At 44.4% G+C, this 22,814-nt stretch overlaps 1 protein-coding gene across 1 annotated transcript in view; it reads right to left on the bottom strand.

Moving 5' to 3' along the window:
• LOC144826614 (beta-1,3-galactosyltransferase 2-like) overlaps positions 1 to 21,957 on the bottom strand; it is a 126,651-nt gene extending 104,694 nt beyond the window's left edge. The window contains exon 1 of the mRNA XM_078685134.1: positions 21,821 to 21,957. The gene's annotated coding sequence lies outside the window, so the exon portion shown is untranslated. The remainder of the gene's footprint in view (positions 1 to 21,820) is intronic.
• Positions 21,958 to 22,814: the final 857 nt, after the last annotated feature.

The following is a 22,814-nucleotide window of genomic DNA, read 5'->3' as shown; positions in this document are numbered from 1 at the left end:
ATGATGCTAGGGACTGGGGCACTTTCTCACTTGACAATTTGACGCTCAGCATGACCCTATGTGACAATGTCATGTGTGTGTCATGTTAAAGATTGAGCTTGCTGTTTGTGTTCCGTAAACTGCATCTGCTGTTGGTGCATCTATAATGGGTCTGCGTTGTGATTGAAATGGTTTAACATGTATGCACACCTTGCCACATGTGCATTTCCACGTCTTTTGGGTCTTATGGCATCATACATCGTTTATCCCCAGGCATACATGTCTGCATCGTGACAATGGCTGTGGTGTTGCATTGTCACATGCACACCTTATTAGTAATTTTTCTAATATGTACAATAGATATACCATGTGACCTGGGTGTGTGCCTTGCAGTCAGCTGTCTGGGTGGGATGACAACCTTCTAATGTAGGTCTGGTGACGTGTGTCACTCCAGTGATATCTTGGTCTGCTCACTCAGACCAGTCCAGCAGCTCTTTTGTGTGCATGTAATGTTCATTTCACAAACGACAGGTGTATCTGGGTTTTCATTGCAGTGCCAGCAAGCTGGCATATGCGTCCTAGATGTATTGCACACGCCAGACCCCATAGTGACTTGATGTGTAGTAGCAGTGTTGCATGTGCTATGTACATTGGTATCGTTGTTGGCTGACAGTTGTTCTCCATTATTCCCAAATATGTCCTGCAGGGCACCGCCTCTACCAAGGCCTTTTCCAGACTTGGAGACCATGAGGGAACGTGATTGCATCGACATTACAGATTCACTCGAGAGTTGTGGATTCAGGACTTGACGGACAGGCTGGAACCACATCTCCAACCGCAACTCAGGTATCCAACTGAGCTGACACCAAAGCTAAAGGTGATGGCAGCCCTACATTTGTTTGCTACAGGTACGTTTCAATTTACTATAGCTGATGTGGGGGGTATGTCAAAAACCATGTTCAGCCGTGTCCCACGTGATGTTTTAGCTGCCATGTTGGAGCACATTGATGAATTCATCAAATTTCCAACTCCTGAAGAGTTGACAGATGTAAAGGGTGAATTCTATGGCCTGGGAGGGATGCCACATGTCATTGGGTCCATTGATGGAACACATGTGGCTTTGGTGCCGGCCTACCGCAACAGGAAACATTACACTCAATAAATGCCTTGGTGGTGTGTCTTGCTCACATGCTGATTTCCCATGTTTGTCCACGTTTTCCAGGATCATGCCATGATGCATTCATCATAAGGAGTAGCAGGGTACAACAGATGATGCTGCAGCTGCGCAACGATCGGGCATGTCGTGTTGGTGGGTAAACTCTGTTTGTCCTCTATGTCTCATTTTTTTTGTTCTGACGTCATCTCATTACACAATTATTTACATGATGTATATTTGTAGGAGACGCGGGATATCCCAACATGCCGTGGCTCATGACACCGCTCCGCAACCCAAGAACAGCTGCAGACCAGCGGTACAATAATCCACACGGGCAGACCAGGTGAGTGATTGAGCGGACGTTTGGACCGATTTCGATGCCTCGATAATCCCTCCCATACACCCCGGTCAAGGTGTGTAACATCTTCATCGTGTGCTGCATGCTGCACAACATGGCAGTTGAGAAGGCTGTGACACTCATCCTGGATCCTGAGGAGCTGGAACATCCACCCGTTGAGGAAGAAGGGCTTGGCTACGATGAAAGTGATGAGGAGGATGATATCCGGAGTCAGCTCATACGCAACTTCTTCTCTTAATGGTGAGTCACCGGGAGTTAGTGTGCAAGCTTGTGGCATAGAGTGGCATGTGTTGCATACTGTGTGTCCAGCTGACTGTATGGGAAGTCACTTTGATGTTTGTTGTGATGTGTCACACAAGTGATGATGTCATGCCACACACACATATGCGCAATGAGTGATCTTGGAATGTACATGTGTACTACATTGTGAATTATTTTTTACATGTCTGTAGGGAAATATTTTGAACGTGACCCCTTGTGTGCCTGTCATTCTCAGGTTGCTCTGCCTGTTGTCTATTCGTGTCATCTTAGTCCTCCTGCTATTGCTCATGATGATTCCAACATGTGCCGAATCAGCGTTCCATGCACGGACATGTGGAAATGTCAGTTCGGGTAAGAAATCCAAACAGGCTGTTCAGGGTTGGTATGGTTGGGGAATGTGTGGGAACTGTTTCTGTGCATGTTGTAGAACCATACATACATGTCTCATGACTATGGATCAAATTGCATGTTGCACCACTCCCATGACAGGACAGACACCCTTGTTGACAGTCATCTGGTGTGGAGTTTTGACTCTGGTGAATGCATCAATGTGTGTAAACCTTGACCCTGACAGATTGCGGATAACACCGGTTGACATTGTGTGGGACATCACAACCACAGGCTCTATGTGGAATTGCAGCCTCACTGTGTGCAGCAGGATGTGTCTGGCTCATTCCCTCAATCTTGTGGGCCAGTACAGTTTGATTTCCCAAAAAACATGTTGTGAAGGTGTGGGCCAGTGTATGTCCCACATGTTCTGACAACTGTCCTGTGAGTCTGTTCGTATGGATGCATTGCCCCTTGTGCCAGTATGTCATGTCACTGTCACGTCGCTACATCTGTTCCGGTGGAGAACACTGCTTTGCAACCCTTTTCTGTAAGTTGATGTTAACTTTCTATTCCCATGATGCCAGGAATGTTGCGCTGATGACATCCCAACGTTTTCCTGTGGCAAATGTAAACACTTCCGTGAAACTAGTCGGGTGACGTTAATCCCAGGATTCTCTTGTGCCGTGCTGCATATCCTGGTCACTTTAGGGGTGGTTTAGTGTCTTTGTTCCTCATTACTCTCTGTTGAGTTTGGTCCCACCTGCTTGTCATATTCGGCATTGTAAGGCACAGTTGGAAGAGCCAATGACTGGCTCTTGCTGGGCTTCCTTGTGTTTAGATAATTCTCTTCCTCGTTGGATGAGCTTATTACGGCTCTTGCGGGTGATGTGTAATTTACCTTCATGACCCTCACTGATTTCCAGGGCTAACTACGGATTGTTGGCTTTGTGTGAGTAGCACTGCTACACATTCAATTTACTGTAATTTGGAGCTTCCTTCATACACTGTGACTTAGTTGATGACCGCATGGATCTAATTGTATTGAAGCAGCCTGGTGAGCGTTACACCCCCTTCATTTAGGTGACAAACTCTGCTACCGTTTATGTGTCCGTGTTCATTCCTCAGTTCTAGTATCATTTCAAATTCTGTGATCCCAATTAGGATACAGTGGCTGTGTTAAAACTTCACAGGTGTAAATGTTACAGTATAGGTCATGAGGTATTTGGTGATTCAGTGACAAGAAGTGTTGAATTGTTATGCTTGTTTACCTTTGTTTCAGATCTCCCTCCCTGCTGTTCCCATCCTCTCCTTCCCTCGCCTGATCACCCTTTTGAGTCTGTCATTTATACTCAGACCAAGGAGCTATCTGAGATGGACCCCTTTCAGCATCGCACGACTCTGAGAATCAAAGGTACCAACAGTCCCTGGCAGTCGTGTGGAGATTGTTTCACCAGCATTACAGGTAACATCATTGCATGACTGTTATTTTCTTCAGAGCAATGCCACTGGCCATGTACATTGGCTAAAGCAGCATGGCCTCAAAACAAACTTGATCCATTTGTGTAGAAAATGTGTTCCCAACAGTACATTTTGCCTCATTACTGTCACCGCAGATCTCTTGCCAGTCTGCATGCGTCATCTATGGCATATTTTACAATGATTGTGCATATGTGGTTATGTGTACTGTGGCAATATGCATGCTGTTTGTAATGGCTAATGGTCCATAATGTGCATGATGTACATGGTTGTGTATGTATTTATTTAGCTTGATACCCACATCGGGCCGGCAACACCTGCTGATGCTGTGTGTCCTGTGCCCCGCTTGGCCTTTTTGTTCCTGATCCTGTGCTCGTCATATTTGGTGATTGTTCACCCATTTTCTTCCAGTGACCCATGAGTACCCAGACACTCCTTCCTTTCCATACACATGTAACATAGTGCCTTGAAAAAATCCTTGTCTTTGTGTGCTAGTTTTGCATGGTGCCTCACCCCTTCTGCCGTCATGTATTCACGCATTCCAGCTGCTGCCTCCCCAGCGACACTGCAACACCGAGTTCCCTGATTCTGCAACAAACACGCCTCCAAGATGCTCCTCCATCCATCCATTCTTAAGGCAGGCCGCAGCTTGTCAGTGCCACTGTTGCACCACCTCCATGCCAAAGGCAGGACCGTCGGCGCCTGCAACGTGCACAGTGCAAGACCCTCTGGCCATTCCATGACACAGGTGACACAACAGACTCATGCTCCTGCCACCCTCCACACAGTGAACACCAGACAATCATCCACCTGGTAACAGGCAACCCCTAAGCGCACCCATGACAGCTTTGCAGGCTGTGTGTGCAACTCATACTGCCATAGCACGTGCTGCCCCACACAACAGTGCATGTCCGTACAACCATGTCATGTGCCTCGTACTGCACATACGCTACTTACACCAGCACCCCATTGGACTCTGTTACCTAATCAACACAACAGCACCACACATCACCTTCATTACTGTGACCTGGTTGTACGTAACCTCAGCACACTGCCTCTACATTGCCATCACAGACGGATACTAGATCACCCGCAGGGACAACACCAACAATCCAGGAGTATGATTAGCAATACTTTATGAGGTACACCCTCAGAGTCACATACAACACCAAGGACACACTCAGCATTGTCAAACATCTGCACTTCAGGTTTCACACCAACACCCTGACCACCCTCAGTGTAACGATCATCTACATATCTCCAAGCCTACACACACAATTCTGCTAAGCCATCTCCAATTATGTTAATAGTCATTTATTGGGCGCCCTTTTAACCCAACGGGGTGTTCCAGCGCTGTCGTGCGACGAAAAGGAGGCAGCATACGGAGGAGCAAGTAATCAAGCAGGCAAAATTATCAGGTTTCAAGGGCTTGCCAAGACTCACATTCAGATCCAACATTGGGTGGTTCCTACCTGTTAGGTTTCACCTCCTGATCTTGGTTTATCAAACCAAGGACCAATGAGCAAGTGCTTGTCATTGGAACATAGAGATCGTGATTGACAATAGGGACAGAGGCTCCTCCTAAGGTAGACCGGCCCACGGCCTTGTCTTGCCCTGAAGGCGCGTGTCAGCGCATTGAAATCTATTTGTGTAGCCATGGTCAGCCAATGGACTAGTCGAAGAAACGGGGAGATATGTTGTCAAATTGAGACTCCACATTTCAGGCGGTCATCCGCATTTTTGAGCGTCTGCAGTATATGTAGCAAGCCTAATGTGAGACAAATGGATGGGCATTTTGCGTAGTCAAAATGGGAGGTAATCAGTGCGTGAACCACCGTTTTCTGGGGTACAGTGTGCAGATAGATAATAGATCTGTAGATGATTTAAATTTTGCTTAAACAAGCGGCACACGCCTCTTGTACCTGTGTGGGATGGGAAAGCTGATTGTCCCATCTGACTCGCAGATCCCTGACCAAGTCCTTGTGTGCCGGAGCAATGGCCAGTTACTAAGGCCACCAAAGATTGGAAGAGAGGGCAGAAGGTTGGTTTAAGAGTATAGGACCTAGGTGTTATCTGGATTAAATTTCAAGAAAATGTGGCCCATCCAGGCCGCACATGTGAGACAATTTTGGAGAGGGTCAAAATTTGCTGCTCAGACAGGATTTTAGGTGATTAGAAGCTGAAGATCATCAGCATATGATATTATTTTGACTTCAGACATGGCAATCGATTTAGCCAGCGGGGTTAAGTAAATATTAAAAATCAGCGGGCTCAGAGTAGAGCTCTGCGGCAGGCCCCACTACAGTGGTTTGACTGGGGAGAAGAATGGTTAGGTGCGGACCTGCTGTGTGCGGTCAGATAGTTGGGACAATATCCAGTTCAGCACTGAGGCCCCCACACCTATGGTCTTCATGCGGTTCTGAAGAATGGGATGGTCGACGGTGTCAAATGCTGTAGACATGTCTAACAGCACCAACGCCACCTTGGAACCTCCGTCGACCTCCCAGCGTATAGAGTCTGCCATTTCTATGAGGGCCGACTGCGTACTATAGCCGGGATGGAAGCTGGATTGCGAGTCGTGAAGGAGGCTATTATCTTCAACAAAGGGCATCAGTTGCTGCCAGGAAAATTTCACTGAAATCTTGGCCGGAACTGATAAATAAAGTTCGGTGTATGATTGGAAGGATATTCAGGATCTGCGTTGCCTTTACTTAAGAAGGGCAGGAGGAACGGGTGTCTCCACGCTTTCGGATTAGAGCCCAATCTGAGGTAAAGGTTCCAAATGGCGTTTAAATGTGACTGTCCACCTGAGATACCTACAATAGTCCCACTTTCAACTGCAGGATCACCTTCATACTCCTCAGCCACACTCAGTAGGCACTCCACAACCACAGCCCAAAAAATGAATATGGACGTCTCCCATCCAACACCCCATTGCCCGAAGTCCGTCCAGCTACCCTTGCTCTGGGCAACATTCATCACATCCACAGTACAACTGCAAGCGGGTGATAGTTTTCCCACATCAAAAACAGACCTGGTACTCCCTCCCTGACCACCTACACATTACCCATGACCTGTACACCTTCATGAGACTCTTCCGTAACTGTCTGTCAGAGCAGTATGGCAACCCCCCCTCCCCCCCCCCCAGCAGATAGTAACCATCATGGGTGAGCATTGCCCTCCATGTATGTAGTTGATGATACATTGTGACCTATGTGTGTCCTCAACCGGACTCAGATCCCAGTGTATGGATGGCTTGAGTTTGTTCCACACTCTGGCATACTTTGACATATCTCCACACGTATGTTGTTGACTCTGGGAAAAAGACTTTCACATCAATACGTATTGTGTTTGTTATATTTATTTATCCATCTTGTGAGTGAAATGTGAGTAGGTGGTAGGTGCTGTACAAAAATGCTGGGAATCCAAAGTTCACAGAGGGACGCCTTGCAGTTTGAGTCAACAGAGTCCAGACCACAGTGCTTGGCATCATTGGTCACACTGTGACCAGCAAGTCCATGTGGGAGAGTCAGACAGTCAATAAGGTGATGCTGTTGCACACAAAGGCAAGATGCCAGACCAGGTGACCTGGGAGATGTGCATGGCCCACTGCCTCTCAACGTGTTCTCTGTGGATGACCCGCCTTCCTTGGGGGACCCTCATATGCAGGCCTTCATGATGCCTGAGACGCTCTGTCGGATGATTCCACCTCCTCCTCCCTCCCTGTGCCTGTTGGCAGTCTTTGCCTCGATGTTTCTGGCCTGGTGACACAGGGAGGATGCTGCATGTTGTCAGCGATCCGACGGAGTGAATGGCTTATGTCCCTCTGCACTGCCAAGACCTCAGCCAGTCTTGCCTCCATCCGTCCTTGGAGTCGTCGTTGACTGGCGTGTTGCTCTACCTGCTGTTTTTTTAATTCGATGAGGGCCCCCATTCCCTGGCTGAACTCCCTGGTGTCCAGCCGGTATTCCTCCATGATGTTTCTCAGTTCAGATATACCGGGCCCTGCAGCTTGCTGGTCAGGTTCTCGCTTCCGCCTTGTGCTTCTCCCACCACCCCTGCCCACAGGAGCCTGGCCTGCTGTTGTGGGTACATCGGGTCAATGGGACCCCTGAGGGTTGACAGTGGCGGTGTTGTCTGCCACCTCCTGGGTGCCAGACGAACCTTGTCCCTCATTATCAGACTTGCTCAGTTGTGGATTGTGGGCAGGGCTCCGAGCTGTCTACTGGGATGTGGCAGGAATGGGTGTGGTGGTTGGCGCAGATGTCCCTGATCCGGCTGCTGCACTGGTTTGGGATCCAGAGGTGCCAGGTTGGTCGGGGTCATCCATGGAGTGGTGAGAGGCATCGCTGTTGGTGGGATCAGGGTCCTGTGGAGCCTGGGACTGTGATCCATCTCCCCCCTGGTTGGGGGTAGATTGCGCATGTTACCCTGTGGGTGTGAGAGACAGACGATGTTAATGCCATTTAATGCAACATCCAATTTTCATATGCATTGTCGTTATCACTGTTCCACCTGCTTTGGATTTTTCACAATCTTCACTTGTGGTGTCAGATTGATCTGTGCTCAGGAGTCATTGACATGTGAGGGTCTATTCACAATGACTGGCACAGCCAGGCATATTAGCAGGGATTTGCCAGTCATTGTGCACCACAGCTATGCCAGCATGGATGCAACACATTAACAGTGTAGATCACCATAATGTGAAAACAGAACAGCTGCGTCACGCATATGTGCCATGGAAGTGGCACATTGCTGGAGTTGTGTCGCTGGCGCAACGCAGATCCAGCAATGCTCTGTGTGGCCCTATCTGTACAATGCTGTGTCAATCCTTACGTCCGCTTCAGGCATGCACAGGGTTTTGAGGCAGCATGTGCATAAAAGTGACAGAGTGAAATGTTTAAGATTTCACTCAGCCACTTTTGGGAGGTGTTGCTGTGCCGTGATGGGCAGCCACCACCCACCACACCATGACCACACCACGACCAGTACACCTACTTCTGGCGCAGGGCTTTAGAATGTGGCACATCTCCCAGATGCATCACCTTGTCAATACCCAGCACCATGGCGCAAATTTTGTGTGTCCGCTGCGTCACAAAGGTGAAGCTACGGCGTCGTGATATAAGCGCAAGGGACTTGTGAATCAGCACCGTGCATTTTTTGCTTGAAGGCTTCATCAGATCTGTATTTGTTGTATTACATGAGGATTGTGACAGTGGGGCACTCCATTGCCTGTCCCAGGTGGCTATGTTTATGTAAGGGGTGTGTGTGACAGGCCGTGCTGGTAGTTTGAGTCTGATTTGCAACTGGGCGTACCTCGTGGTGTGGCTGTCCCCCCATGGAGCATGCTGCCATGAAAGTGGTTGTGACTTCCTGTGCAAGATATCTGACGTGTTGTCCTGGTGTTAGTGTTTGCACTGGTCACAGGAGGGCCTTGTGCTGCATACACCAGGGCCCAGTGTCAGCTATGTTGTCAGTACTTTCACACTCCCTGTACATTGAGCATGGTGCATGGGTGTGTACCTGGGCCATATGGGATGAGTGCAATTGGGCATGTGCGTACAGAGTATTGTTGATATGGGTGGCCAAATGTTTAGCTTCTTCACCATCCCCCTTGCACCCTCCTACCCTCCCCCTTGCACCCTTCTCCCCCTCTCCCTTGCAGCCTTCTGGTCCTCCCCCTTGCACCCACCCCCATACTGTTGGCCACTGCTAGGAGTCATATCCACCCACCTCCATTCTGTTGGGCAGTGCTGGGAGTCCTCTGCACCCACCACTCATATGTCTGGACAGTGCTGGGAGTCCTCTGCACCCACCCCCATTCTGTTGGGCAGTGCTGGGAGTCCTCTGCACCCACCACTCATATGTCTGGACACTGCTGGGAGTCCTCTGCACCCACCCCCATTCTGTTGGGCAGTGCTGGGAGTCCTCTGCATCCACCCTCATATGTCTGGACAATGCTGGGAGTCCCCCCATGTTACATGAGTTGTTTGTATACTCACCAGGCTACCCAACTCCTTCAATTCCATGTACTCCCACCGGTGGTAGTAGGGCCATGACCTTCTCCTCCCAGGGATGGTACTGTACTGGTCTGCGGGGACCAGTACTGTACCATCCCTGGGAGGAGGTACAGTACCAGTGTGGTGACTCTGGGCGTAGTCCTCATTCATCTTCCACTTCACCATCCTCCGCAGATCTTACCACCTGGCCTGGCAATCCCTCCTGGTGCGCCTGATGGGTGCAACAGCATTGACCCTATTGACGATCCTCTCCCACAGCCGTGTTTTGTCTGACCAATGCGCCAAACAGCTGTGGCTGAACTCTGATGACTTCATCTGCAAGGATCTCCAACTCCTAATTTGTGAACTTTGGATTCTTCTGTGCAGACATGTTGTGGGGTGAATGTGATTGGGGGTGCCGGTGTGTGATGAGGGGGGGGGGTGGTTCTGAATGTGAAGGGGGTCTGTGGGTCTGAATATGATGTGTGAAGGTGGATGTGTGCAGTTGTTGGTCAGTTGTCAGTCTCTGTAGGTAAATGGGTATGTTGCAGAGGATGCTGGTTTGTGTGTGTGAGCCCTTTTTATTGGTCCATTTGTGGGTGTGGCTTAGTTTGAATTTTTGGTGGGTTTGTTATAAGGAGTGGGTCTGAGTTGTGCCCTCTGTTTGCCAGTTTGGATCTGGCCAGGACATTGATTTGCAATGGTTTGTACACAGGAGACATGTTTTGTGGTGTTGTGAGACTCGTTTGCACCCTCCTTGTGCTGTTTTAGGGGTACGCATGCGCTTCATTGAGGGGGGGTTTGTTTCGTAATTTATTGTGTAGCTCTCTCATACGCGACGGTTTTACGGGGTACGCGTGCGCTTCGTTGAGGGGGGGTTCGTTTCGTACTTTATTGTGTAGCTCTCTCATACACGACGTTTTTACAGGGTATGCGTGTGCATCGCTGAGGGGGGTTCGTTTTGTAATTTATTGTGTAGCTCTCTCATACGCGACGTTTTTACAGGGTATGCGTGCGGTTCGTTGAGGGGGGGTTCATTTTGTATTTATTGTGTGGCTCGCTCATACGCGCTGTTTTCCGTACAAATCACAGTTGATACGCGACGATGTTTTCCCGTACGAATTGCTTTCTCGGTCCCCAGTCCGATCGTACTTGGCGGGTCGTACAGCATGTTTACAAATCGTACGATTCACTTCCCGAGTCCGTATCGTACGGATCTTCGCTTGTTTTTCATACGGTTCGAAAACATTCGGACGTGTTTTTGGAAAACGGATCGTACTACGCGATTCAGATGGGTTTGTACGATTCATACGGAACTGGCTACGAATACGAATCGTCGGACGGTTTTCTTTCCCGAAACGGAATCGAGCCCTAAATGTAATCATTACCTAATTAGATTTCAATTACTTCCAACACTATTCCCCTATAAACGCACAACACACTCCAAAAATAAAATAATACACTTGACATAATTATCAATTAATCAATTAATACAAATTAATTACCATCTAATAAAAATTAATTACCAATTATTAATTAATTAACAATAACATAATTATCAATACCAATTATTTAAAATAAAATATTACTTAATTACAATTAATTTACTTCCCACCCTATTCCCCTATAAACCCACAACCCGCTACAGAACTTAAACGCAAAAAATAAATACAATTAATTTATAATTCCTAAAAAAGAATAATTAATTTAGTATAATTAAATTACTTCCCACCCTATTCCCCTATAAACCCACAACCTGCTACGGTACTAAAAAACAAAAATAACTTAAAAAAACATTATTAATATGTAACAATTGTATACATATATTTTAAAACAAATAGAACACCTAAAAAGCACATATAACACTTACGCATTAAATACATATTAAAATACATTACAATAATATAAATATCGATATTAGTAACATCAATATATTTGATATCGATATTACTAACTTCGATATTACTTACATCGATATAAAAAAAATCGATATTACTTACCTTAGGGTCAATATTCTGTCCATCGATATTCTTAACATCGATATTATGTCCCTTCGATATTGTCACCTCGATATTAATGTAGGTCGAAATTTTATGTTCGATATTTTGACTGCTCACCGGACACTCTGCCACAGGGTGGTGCTGTGTGTCTAATTTATAGATGCACACAACAACTGTTGCTTATTATTTCAATATACAAAAAAATGCTTAATACCTGCCACCCAAGCCATTTTGATAGCTTCGAGGGCCTCGAATAGTCTGAATTGTCACACTTGTAGAAGTGTGAGGGTTAGTAGTTGTGTTGGTACTGTTATTGGCAGCACTGGCAGGGCAATGAGTGGTGCAAGCAGCACTGGCCTCCTGAGTAAGGCCCTGGCACTTATTAAATATTTTGTTAGCAAATTAAGCATTGACATTAAGTATTACCAGGGTCCCATTTCTCTATTCCGGCTACTATCTGTTGGTCTCCGGTAATCTAGTCCATTTGTTGACACTGCTCACATCACAGCTAGGCCATTTGTCTTAGGCACAGCGGGCAGTGGCATATTTGCCTCACTATAAAGTAGGGGCCAGTTTCCTTTACTGTTCTCTCCTCCGAACGGGTCCCTGCACCGCCATGCCCATCTCCGTTATTTTTCTCCTCTTGTAGTTGGCACCTCTGTAACTGCCTTAATGCGGCTCTACCCTTCCAGATGGGACACCAACAGGCAGATTTTCCAACATTGTGTGCTGTCTTTGCATCACAAAAGTGAGATAAACCAGCACACAATGTTTTTTTAAATTTACTTTCCAGTGCAAAACTTTTTTTGTGCTAGAAAGTACATTTAACGTGCATAAAAATAAAGCAAGGTATCAGGAAGCGATGCTTTGCATTATTTAGCATCAAGGTTCCCATGCAACTACCCATGCTTGTTAACGCGAAACCCTATCTACGAAAAATGTGAGACAGGGTTTTGTATAAAAAATTAACGCCATTTGAAAACAGGCATGAAAAGGAGAAATTATTTCATTCCTCCTTTCTTTTTCGACTTTGCATGTGCTGTACATACAAAGTAGGAAACATTTTAAAAGTTGTCTAGGCATTGTATTTTGTACTGGAAGGGAACCTTTCCAGGAAGAAAATCTGTGATAGACTCTCACAAACACCCTTGCACTATGGCGCAAAGGTGGGTGCGTGGCGCAAAGCAGCAACATTCTGTGCCTGCGCTAGGAAGAGGGGAGAAGAATCATATCTCTGTACATATAGTGCTGTCCTGCTTCCTCCCTGTCACACTACGCAGCGCAGTGCAGCATGCTTTCCTGCTGAGCTGGTTGGGTGACTCTAGTAAATATACCCCCAAGACTCTAACCATCACTATCTTGCAGCGCCATTCTATGCATCAGTTCAGTATAGTAGGCTGAAGTGATGCACTTAATTTAAAGAGCAGTCAGGGCAGGTGGTTCAATGGTTTTAGTTAGTAATCCATGTGGAGGGGAAGACAGAGAAAGATATTTTCTTTTTCTGGGACTGGATGGTACCCCAAAAAAATCATATTAGTCGGATGAAAGTTACTGCTGAATGAGCCCCACTATTCCATGTTTGGTGAGAGCAAAAATGGTTGAAAAGAACTTATGTATACCATTGCAAATCACAAGTGGAGGCAATGCCCCTGACCCCTTACTGTTGCAACTAGCAAACGATTGCAATTTTGTGACAAAGTGCAATTCACGTTTGCACACTGCAAATTGTGACTTTGCAATAGTAAATTCAATGGCACTGGCTTTGTGAATGCAACGTCTTGTGCATGCCCTAACCCTCTTAAGGATTGCTCTCAGTCATTTTGTGAAGCACTGGCAGATTCTTTTCACCTCAAAGTGGAGAATACTTTTAGCAATTTTAAGACTCTTACTGTGGCAACGATTCCAGACACGATTAACTCCAGTCAACTTTTTCAAATTTGAATATGAAAAAAAAAAATTGAAACTCCAGTCATCAAGTCACGCTCATGAAGCTTGATGCTTTTACTTCTCCTTCTAGGGAGGCAGTCATAACGCTGACCAAAATGTCGAAGTCGGGATCGCAGTGCGATCCTTGTCCACCCTGGGTGATTAGCCTAGCAGCAAAAACTATTGCAACCACTTTGACTGATAATGATAATGTCCAGCAGATGTGTGTCACAGGCATTTTTCCTACTTGCTTTGGAGAAAGCCTCGGTTCTACCTCTTATAAAAAAAAATATCTCAATCCCCAGGTTACGAGTAGCATTTATCCAATTTCTCGCCTCCACCTCCCAGCAAAACGTATTGAGAAAGTGATGAATATGCAATTAGTTGCACACATTCAGAAGAATATTTGTCTCGACACCACTCAATTTGGCTTCCGTGCTGAACACTGCACAGAAACAGCTTTTATCAAAGCCACCAAATAAATTCGCATTTCTTTGTATCAAGGAGGAAGAGTTGCCCTTGTCCTGCTTGATCTATCAGCAGCCTTTTATATGGTCAATCATGGGCTGCTGGATCGTTTGACCAGGATACCGGTATCAGGAGTAGCCTGGGGACTGTTGAGCTCCTTTCTCAGTAAGGGGGAACAAGTGGTTAACCTAGGTGATTTTACATCACCCGGTTGCTCTCTTTCTTGTGGAGTTCCCCAAGGATCATCCCTCAGTCCAACACTTTTTAATATATATGTCACCCCTCTGGCAGAGCTAATAAGATCTTTTGATTACTGCCTCACATCATATGCAGAAAATACACAAATCGTCGCATTTCTTGGCCCAGAGACTTCATGTTGTGATCGTAGATTCAATGACTGTATGTAGGCCGTCAGTTTGTGGATAGCCAGAAATGTTTTAAACTTAACTCTGCTAAAACAGAGGTCCTGATCTATGGGGCCAAGCCATATTTCTGGTCTCCATCCTGGTGGCCATCTGAGCTTGGCTCTTCTCCTTTCCTGTTAGGACAGCAAAAAATCTTGGAGTGATCTTTAATGATACACTTATATTTCTGATCAAGCTAATGCAGTCAGCGGCGTTTTATATGCTCAGGCTTCTGAAAAAGATTCTACCCTTTACTCTTGCCCAATTTTAAAAACTAGCTGTCACTGCTTTGCTGATGGAAAAGATCGACTATTGCAATGGATTATATCTTTACGCCCAATGTTACATGGAACTGAAAGTTCCTTCACGTTCCAACTGATTATAATCCGTAAACATTACTCCATGTTTGTGTGATTTCAACGTTTTATTTTCAACGTCCGAGTATTATGTATTCATCTGATATATTCTCAGCATTAAATTCATTTCTCAAACTTTAGGAAAAACCCAATGCATTTCGGGTCACAACAACAATGGACCCTTCATCAGGGGTCTGTAAGGAAAACATACAGGACCGGGTTAGTCACCTGAATTTCATATGATCTCATTTACATTGTAGCTGTTTACTTTCTAAGATAAACACATTTAATAAACCATAACTCAAATGTACATGACATCTATACCGCAAAAGAACACATGAAAACCACTCCCGACATGGCATGCTGAACGACATGATTTGATCATGATCTGGTGTAGCAAAACATAAACTCATATGGCAGCAATATTCGCAATATTCCATGAATTAGATACATTTACATGAGGACAGCATATCAAACTTGATGTATACATCCTTCAAAACGCATGCGTTACAAGCCAAAACTAAAGGCTAAAACCGAGTTATTTAACTTACTGCAAATTTGAAAACAGAGCATCTCCGTGAACGCTTCGGCGGCCATGATTGAAAGTAACGCTGACATTTCATTTGACCTATAGTTAGCTAAGACCTACACACGTGACATCGGTCACGTGATATGGGTATACCGGCTTCAGCGCGACGAAAATAACAGCGATGATTTGTATTGCGGTAACCACAACTAAATAAATGAAACAGCATCAATCATTTACAATATAAAATTTAGAAGCAAGAATGTCATGACAAGAGCCTGAATAAATGTGAAAAATAAAAAATAGAAACTGAAAAATAAATGATACATAATAATGCATGAGCCAAAAGTTTCATTTTGTGTATCTAGAAAAAACGATCATATGTCTTGTATGTAGTACTTTGTGAGGTTTACGGCACAGGAAACAACAGCAAATAGTCATCAACACTTTCAAGAATTTACAGGAAGGGTAAAGAAAAATCCTGCTACCAATGTCTAATCTGATAATATAGTTTTATAAGAAACAAGTATACTCAATCTTGTCGTTCATTCCATCAGGCTGGAGAGAATTTAGTTTTTTGATCCAAAAAAACTCTGTTTGTAATCTCTGTTTGGTAGGATCCATGTCTCCGCGCTGCTTAATCACCTCAAGAATCGTGCATCTCAATTGCGATATCTGGTGACGAGCCTCTATCCAGTGATTCGCCACTGTGGATTTAATGTTAGCAAGTCTTATGTTACTTTTGTGCTCTGTATTACGCACTTTTAGTTTCCGTTCCGTCTGGCCCACATATACTTTGCCACAAGGGCATTTGATGGCATATATAATGTTCTTTGTGATCATCGTTTGAGTACTAAGGTATACACAAAACCCACTGACCGCAATTCATGTTTATTGTTTCAGAGTTTCCACCCAGAGCCGCTCAAAAAACATCTTCCCACATCACAATTCACCAGATTGAAACGGATAACCACACATGAACGTGACCTGTTAACATCATTATAGTCACAGACTCAGAAATATCGGATGAGAGGTTATCCTGAAACCATCTTGAAGGAATCTCTAGAAAGAGTGAAAACCAAGTCAAGGGAGAAGCTACTTGAGTCTAACGTCACAAGCATCAAGAACAAAACTGTGTGTGTATTGAAATATTCTACGGAAGCCGCACGTATTAAACGGATTTTGAACCATCACTGGGCATTAATTTCAGGAGAACCAGATTTGAAAGAGCTATATAGTGACAGAATTACGTTCGCTTATCAAAGATCACGTAATCTCAAAGAAATCTTAAATTGCCCCAATAAAGAAAAAAGAACATATAGAGGAATGTCTAGATGTCAGAACTGCGTCCATTGCAGCAACATCATTGTAGGCAATCAGTTTACTCATCCCACGAAAGGGCATCACATTGAACTTCAACATTCAGCAACATGTGATACTAAGAACATTATATATGCCATCAAATGCCCTTGTGGCAAAGTATATGTGGGCCAGACGGAACGGAAACTAAAAGTGCGTATTACAGAGCACAAAAGTAACATAAGACTTGCTAACATTAAATCCACAGTGGCGAATCACTGGATAGAGGCTCGTCACCAGATATCGCAATTGAGATGCACGATTCTTGAGGTGATTAAGCAGCGCGGAGACATGGATACTACCAAACAGAGATTACAAACAGAGTTTTTTTGATCAAAAAACTAAATTCTCTCCAGCCTGATGGAATGAACGACAGGATTGAGTATACTTGTTTCTTATAAGACTATATTATCAGATTAGACATTGGTAGCAGGATTTTCCTTTACTCTTCCTGTAAATTCTTGAAAGTGCTGATGACTATTTGCTGTTATTTCCTGTGCCGTAAACCTCACAAAGTACTACATACAAGACATATGATTGTTTTTTCTAGATACACAAAATGAAACTTTTGGCTCATGCATTATTATGTATCATTTATTTTTCAGTTTCTATTTTTTATTTTTCACATTTATTCAGGCTCTCGTCATGACATTCTTGCTTCTAAATTTTATATTGTAAATGATTGATGCTGTTTCATTTATTTAGTTGTGGTTACCGCAATACACATCATCGCTGTTATTTTCGTCGCGCTGAAGCCGGTATACCCATATGACGTGACCGATGTCACGTGTGTAGGTCTTAGCTAACTATAGGTCAAATTAAATGTCAGCAATACTTTCAATCATGGCCGCCGAAGCGTTCACGGAGACGCTCTGTTTTCAAACTTGCAGTAAGTTAAATAACTCGGTTTTAGCCTTTAGTTTTGGCTTGTAACGCATGCGTTTTGAAGGATGTAAACATCATGTTTGATATGCTGTCCTCATGTAAATGTATCTAATTCATGGAATATTGCGAATATTGCTGCCATATGAGTTTATGTTTTGCTACACCAGATCATGATCAAATCATGTCGTTCAGCATGCCACATCGGGAGTGGTTTTCATGTGTTCTTTTGCGGTATAGATGTCATGTACATTTGAGTTATGGTTTATTAAATGTGTTTATCTTAGAAAGTAAACAGCTACAATGTAAATTAGATCATATGAAATTCAGGTGACTAACCCGGCCCTGTATGTTTTCCTTACAGACCCCTGACGAAGGGTCCATTGTTGTTGTGACCCAAAATGCATTGGGTTTTTCCTAAAGTTTGAGAAATGAAATTAATGCTGAGAATATATCAGATGAATACATAATACTCGGAAGTTGAAAATAAAACGTTGAAATCACACAAACATGGAGTAATGTTTACGGATTATAATCAGTTGAAACGTGAAGGAACTTTCAGTTCTATGTATCATTGAGCGCGAATCTTGTGAGGATCCACTTCTCACTCTAAACCATTGTTGTCTCAAGGCACGGATTGATGACGTGCGACGGATTCAGCGCCAACCTGAATGCTAGAAGAATTTTGAAATTATTTGCAGAATACTAAGAGTGCACAGGGGTAATACAGTTTGAATGGATTATATCTTAACACCCATCAATATGTTATAAATAAGTTGCTGGTGCTACAAAATGCAGCAGCCGGTCTTCTGTTTAAAATTCCCATATACCAGTCCATTTCTAGGTTTTTGAGAGAACTGCCCTGGCTTCCGGTCAGACAGAGAATTATTTTTAAAGCACTCTATCTCATTTTCAAAGCATTGCATGACCAAGGACCAGATTTTCTAAGGAAAAGTGTTTATTGGTACAGGCTGGGAAGATCTCTTTGCTCAGAATCTACCAAGATGGTGACATTGTCCAGATTTCATTGCATGTCCTCGGGTGGGAAAGACTTTGTGCTGGGAACTACCAAGACCTGGAATGTGCTTCCACTAGATATTAAAATCATGACCAATGTATTAGCTTTCAGGAAGGCCTTAAAATATGGCTTTTCTCTACACACAATAACCGTTACAGTGCGGGGTATCATTTGGTTGGTTCTTGGATCGTGCCAAGACATCCTATGGGTAATCGAGTGCTCTATAAAAATAATAACATACCATAACATGCGGCTTCAGTCGGTTTTATTTTAAATCCCCATTTTGTTTGATGTTCAGCCAAGTCAATTTTGTTTGAGAGGCAGAAAGTAGAAGTATGTTTTCTGAAAGTTGGACTTAAGCATCAGTTTTTGTGCCAGAATCGCATTTTAGATGTGAGGCAGTTGGTGTCAGAAGGTTCTTTGAGAAGTCCATTTTGGGTATGCTTTAGAGTTATGTGTGTATTAGTGAACAGAGATTCTGTGCTTCTGCCAGATTTCTGCAGCCCTCACAAATGACAACCTATGCTCCCTACATAGGTTACACTATTAACAAACATTTTACCAGCAGCAGTGTCCAGGCTTTGCAGCTAGGTTATCAATAAAAATGATCTATCAAACTCACACTATTTTGCATCACTGACATGCTAGCTCCACAGCATATTGGGTGCCTTTGGCCCTCACATATGACACGCAAGTCTGCAGCAGCTTGATGGGAGCACTCTTCTGGTCCTCATGCATGACACCCAAAGTTTTGCACAGTATGTCACACTTCAACACATACTAACACATATGGCTAATGAACATGACACTTCTCTGTGACAAAGACATGCCTAAGTGTAGCTCCAGTAGTGGTGGGTATCTGGGCTAAGTGGCGGGATGGGGGGAGAGGAAAACTGGTCCTGGACAACAAAATAACATAAAAAAAAATAACTTACCTGCGTCCACGCTCTCATATGTCTCTGGTGCTTTGATCTGGCTCCGTGCAAGGCAGGTACAGCTTCCCAGAATCCCCTTGGGCCAATCCTGACACTGCATGAATGCAGCGTCAGAATTGGCCTGAGCACCATGGATGTGAGCTCCTAGGTCCACTAGGAGCCTGTGCCTGCTCTCTCCAACCCATCAAGGCAGCTGGGGTTGGAGAGAGCTTCCATGCGCATGACGGTTTGGCCCTCCTGTGACAGCCAGCCAAACCATCATGCGCACTGATTACAGTGCAAAACACTCCTCCACAAGCCTGTCATCTCTGGCCCCACCCTCGAGCCTCGTCTCAGACAGCCAAAATAAAAAGACAATAAACAAAAATTTATTATCGTTTTATTTTTAATTTTTTGGCTGCCTGCAGGGGGGCAATGCTCTTCCGACATAGCCGAATCGCTGCTGTGGGCTCCAAGTCCACAGAAAGATGATTGAAGAACTCCTTTAGTCCTCACCGCTACACCCTACTCTTCCATCTTAAGTCACGCCATAAACATCCAGTTTCCCAACAATGTCTGGAGGATAGGGTTGCCACAAGCCCAGCAAGTACCTGATGCCACTTCAGGGCCACAGCAGTGGTACAAATGTTCGCTGTAAGTGATACAATGGTCTATAAGAGGCAATTCTATATACAAAGGCTCAGTGATCATAGGCTAGGTATAACCTATGTGCGTCTACTGCTTTCAAATTCCCATGTATGTCCACATATCCCTGTGTCCTGGGGTGGGGGGCATTGGATATGGTGGCCTCTAGTGTTTGGGTGGGGTCAGCAGCTGTATGATTAGTGTCAGACACATTTTCTAAATGGTACACCGCTTGGTCTGGGCATTTCTGCTGTTAGTGATGTGTCCTAGATTTAGCATTTGCTATGAAATACAGTCCACTTAGCCAACTACCCTTGTGTTATAAAAATAGCCCCAAATGTATATGAGTTGAACAAAGACCATTTACTCAAATTCAAGTTTGACTTTGCTGTCTCCTCAATGTATTTAATTCCGCTGACAATGAGCAACACAACTCTGAGTAACTATTTAAATAAGCTAAACGCCTGTTTGGATTGTAATTAGTGAATACTTAACCTGTTTTATGAGAATCCCATTCCTAATATTTCTGCCCCTGTTTCCTAATCAGGAAAAACTGGCCTGAGCAATTGTCACTTAAGACCCGCAATGACCTGGGAAGAATAGGCAGCATGAACATAAATAAGTTTTACTTCTCCCCTGATATGGAGGAGGGGAAAGCTGGATGCTGCAGAAACCTCATGCATGAACATTATTAGAACAGTTCCCTTGTTCGCAAAGCCGCACATAACACACTTAGATTTTTTCCACCAGAAATAAAGTTGTGATGGCTATGTGTTTATTTTTTATTAGACACGGGCATTCCTTAAAGTTGTACCTTTACAGAGGAACCGCTTCTCATTGAATTTGAAAAAAGTAATAATGACAAAGCAGTCCTTCTGTTAAAGTGTTTTTGAAAATATGCAAAATGTGCACATTTAGTGTGAAAAATATTTCTTATAATTAGTGATTTTAATGATGTACAGAGTAAACTAATGATGCACTTGAAACAAGTTACCCTAGCCATTCAGAAGAGTAGATAATGACATAATAGTTATGCCACATTGTAATTCAAGTCAACATTATTTTTAATATGGATGCAATTTCTGATGTTCTATTCTACTTCTTCCTGCTCATTCAACCTCCCAATCAGTTTCCTAGTGCACATCTCTCCCCTCACCTCTAGAGAGCATCAAGTGAATGACTTCAATATCATAGTGATATGCAACATTGTTGGAAAGGCTGTATTGTGATGAGATCTTCCATTGTATCCAAAGTATCATTTTCAAGGACTTCCTCTGGAGGTGTTAGTGTGGATGTGCACATTTTATGAGCCATTGCTAGATGGATGTTTCATTTTGTGTTGATCATCGCTGGAGAGCAGCTGCTGAGAGAGAAGATCCTTACCTTAAGAAATGGGTTAGTGTTCGTATGAGTGGAAGTAAGGCAATTCTTGTAGGGCTGGGCTCTGAATCTCCTTGGGCTGTCAACTTTCTGCCACCTCTGCCCTCCCCCATATAAGGAGGGCACCTCAACTCCCTCTGGGTCTACCTGATTCACCGCTTCTGCACCCCCCCACACAGACAGAAGTCCTGGACAGGATGAACATGTACTAATTCGCTGCTGCCACTATTGTTAGTTGCTGTTTTATTATTTGAGGTTTTTACTTGGTTACTGCATTAAAGGCTTTCCATTTACCTTTGACAACCAATTTACACACACCATTACAAATGCAACATATATGCTGTGACTGTGACACACATGGTTGGAAATTGCACCTGCTTTACCTGCTGTAATGGGACTTCGGCCTCAATTGGTGGACCACTGTTTTACATGTTCCATTTTTACTGTTGGCTGGACTTGATTGTATTGGTGTACCTTTTTGTGATGGAAACCTGTGCCTCATCCTGCTTCATGTGCAATCGATTCCTGGATAAAAAAACAAGAGAACAAAAAAAAGAAATGGGTTAGTGTTTAAGCTTTTAGAAATTAAGTGGTAGTTTCTGATTTACGAATGCAACCTTAACCATGATCATACTATGCTGAATTTGCAAAACTTGTTAATGGGAAGTATGATTTGTGTACCAAAACCTTTGGGCTTTAGCTGTTTAAGTATAGTCTTAGCTTCATCAGATCGTTCCTATTGGGGTGCTGCTGGATTTTTAAAGTTGTCCTTGGGACTGCTGTGCTGCTGAAGACTTTATTTTCTATGTTCATTTGACTAATATTTTTTATGGGATGTTGCAGTACTCTTTGAGAGTACACTTAGAATTCTTGCTTAAATTCTGTGTTTGACACTTAGGGCCCAATTAGGATGTCGGGCAGAAAGCCTACGGCTAGAGGTCAGACGCTCTCCGCCCAACATCCTTGGTTTCCCTCCGACTTCTGTATTTAGATGATGGCAGTCAGGAGGAAACCAGTGGGGAGATTCTGCTCCTCTTCTGACAGTCTCTGTGAACCTGTTAGGGCAGGAGCAGAATAGTAATCCCTATAATGACGGCTGAGCCAGGCTCGGCTCCACTGTCGGGATTACGATGTCAGTTTCCGACAGCCAATCCATGTCGGCCTTTGTGACATGGGTTGGCTGTTGGAAACTGACTTTGGGGGCCTTTGGCAGTGCCCCCTTCCCTCCTGGCCCTCTGCAATGGGGCAATGGGGCAATGGGGTCTGGGTGGGCACCTATGGTGCCCCCTTCAACATCCCTGCCCCGTGTGGCAGGCACCACATTTCTCAATGGAAGCTTGTGCTGTGGGCATTTTCTGCCCGTCACACAAGGTTCCA

The sequence above is a fragment of the Lissotriton helveticus genome, chromosome 1_1, assembly GCF_964261635.1.
Source record: "Lissotriton helveticus chromosome 1_1, aLisHel1.1, whole genome shotgun sequence".
NCBI classification, from domain to species: domain Eukaryota; kingdom Metazoa; phylum Chordata; class Amphibia; order Caudata; family Salamandridae; genus Lissotriton; species Lissotriton helveticus.
This window is presented reverse-complemented; position numbering and strand designations above follow the sequence as displayed.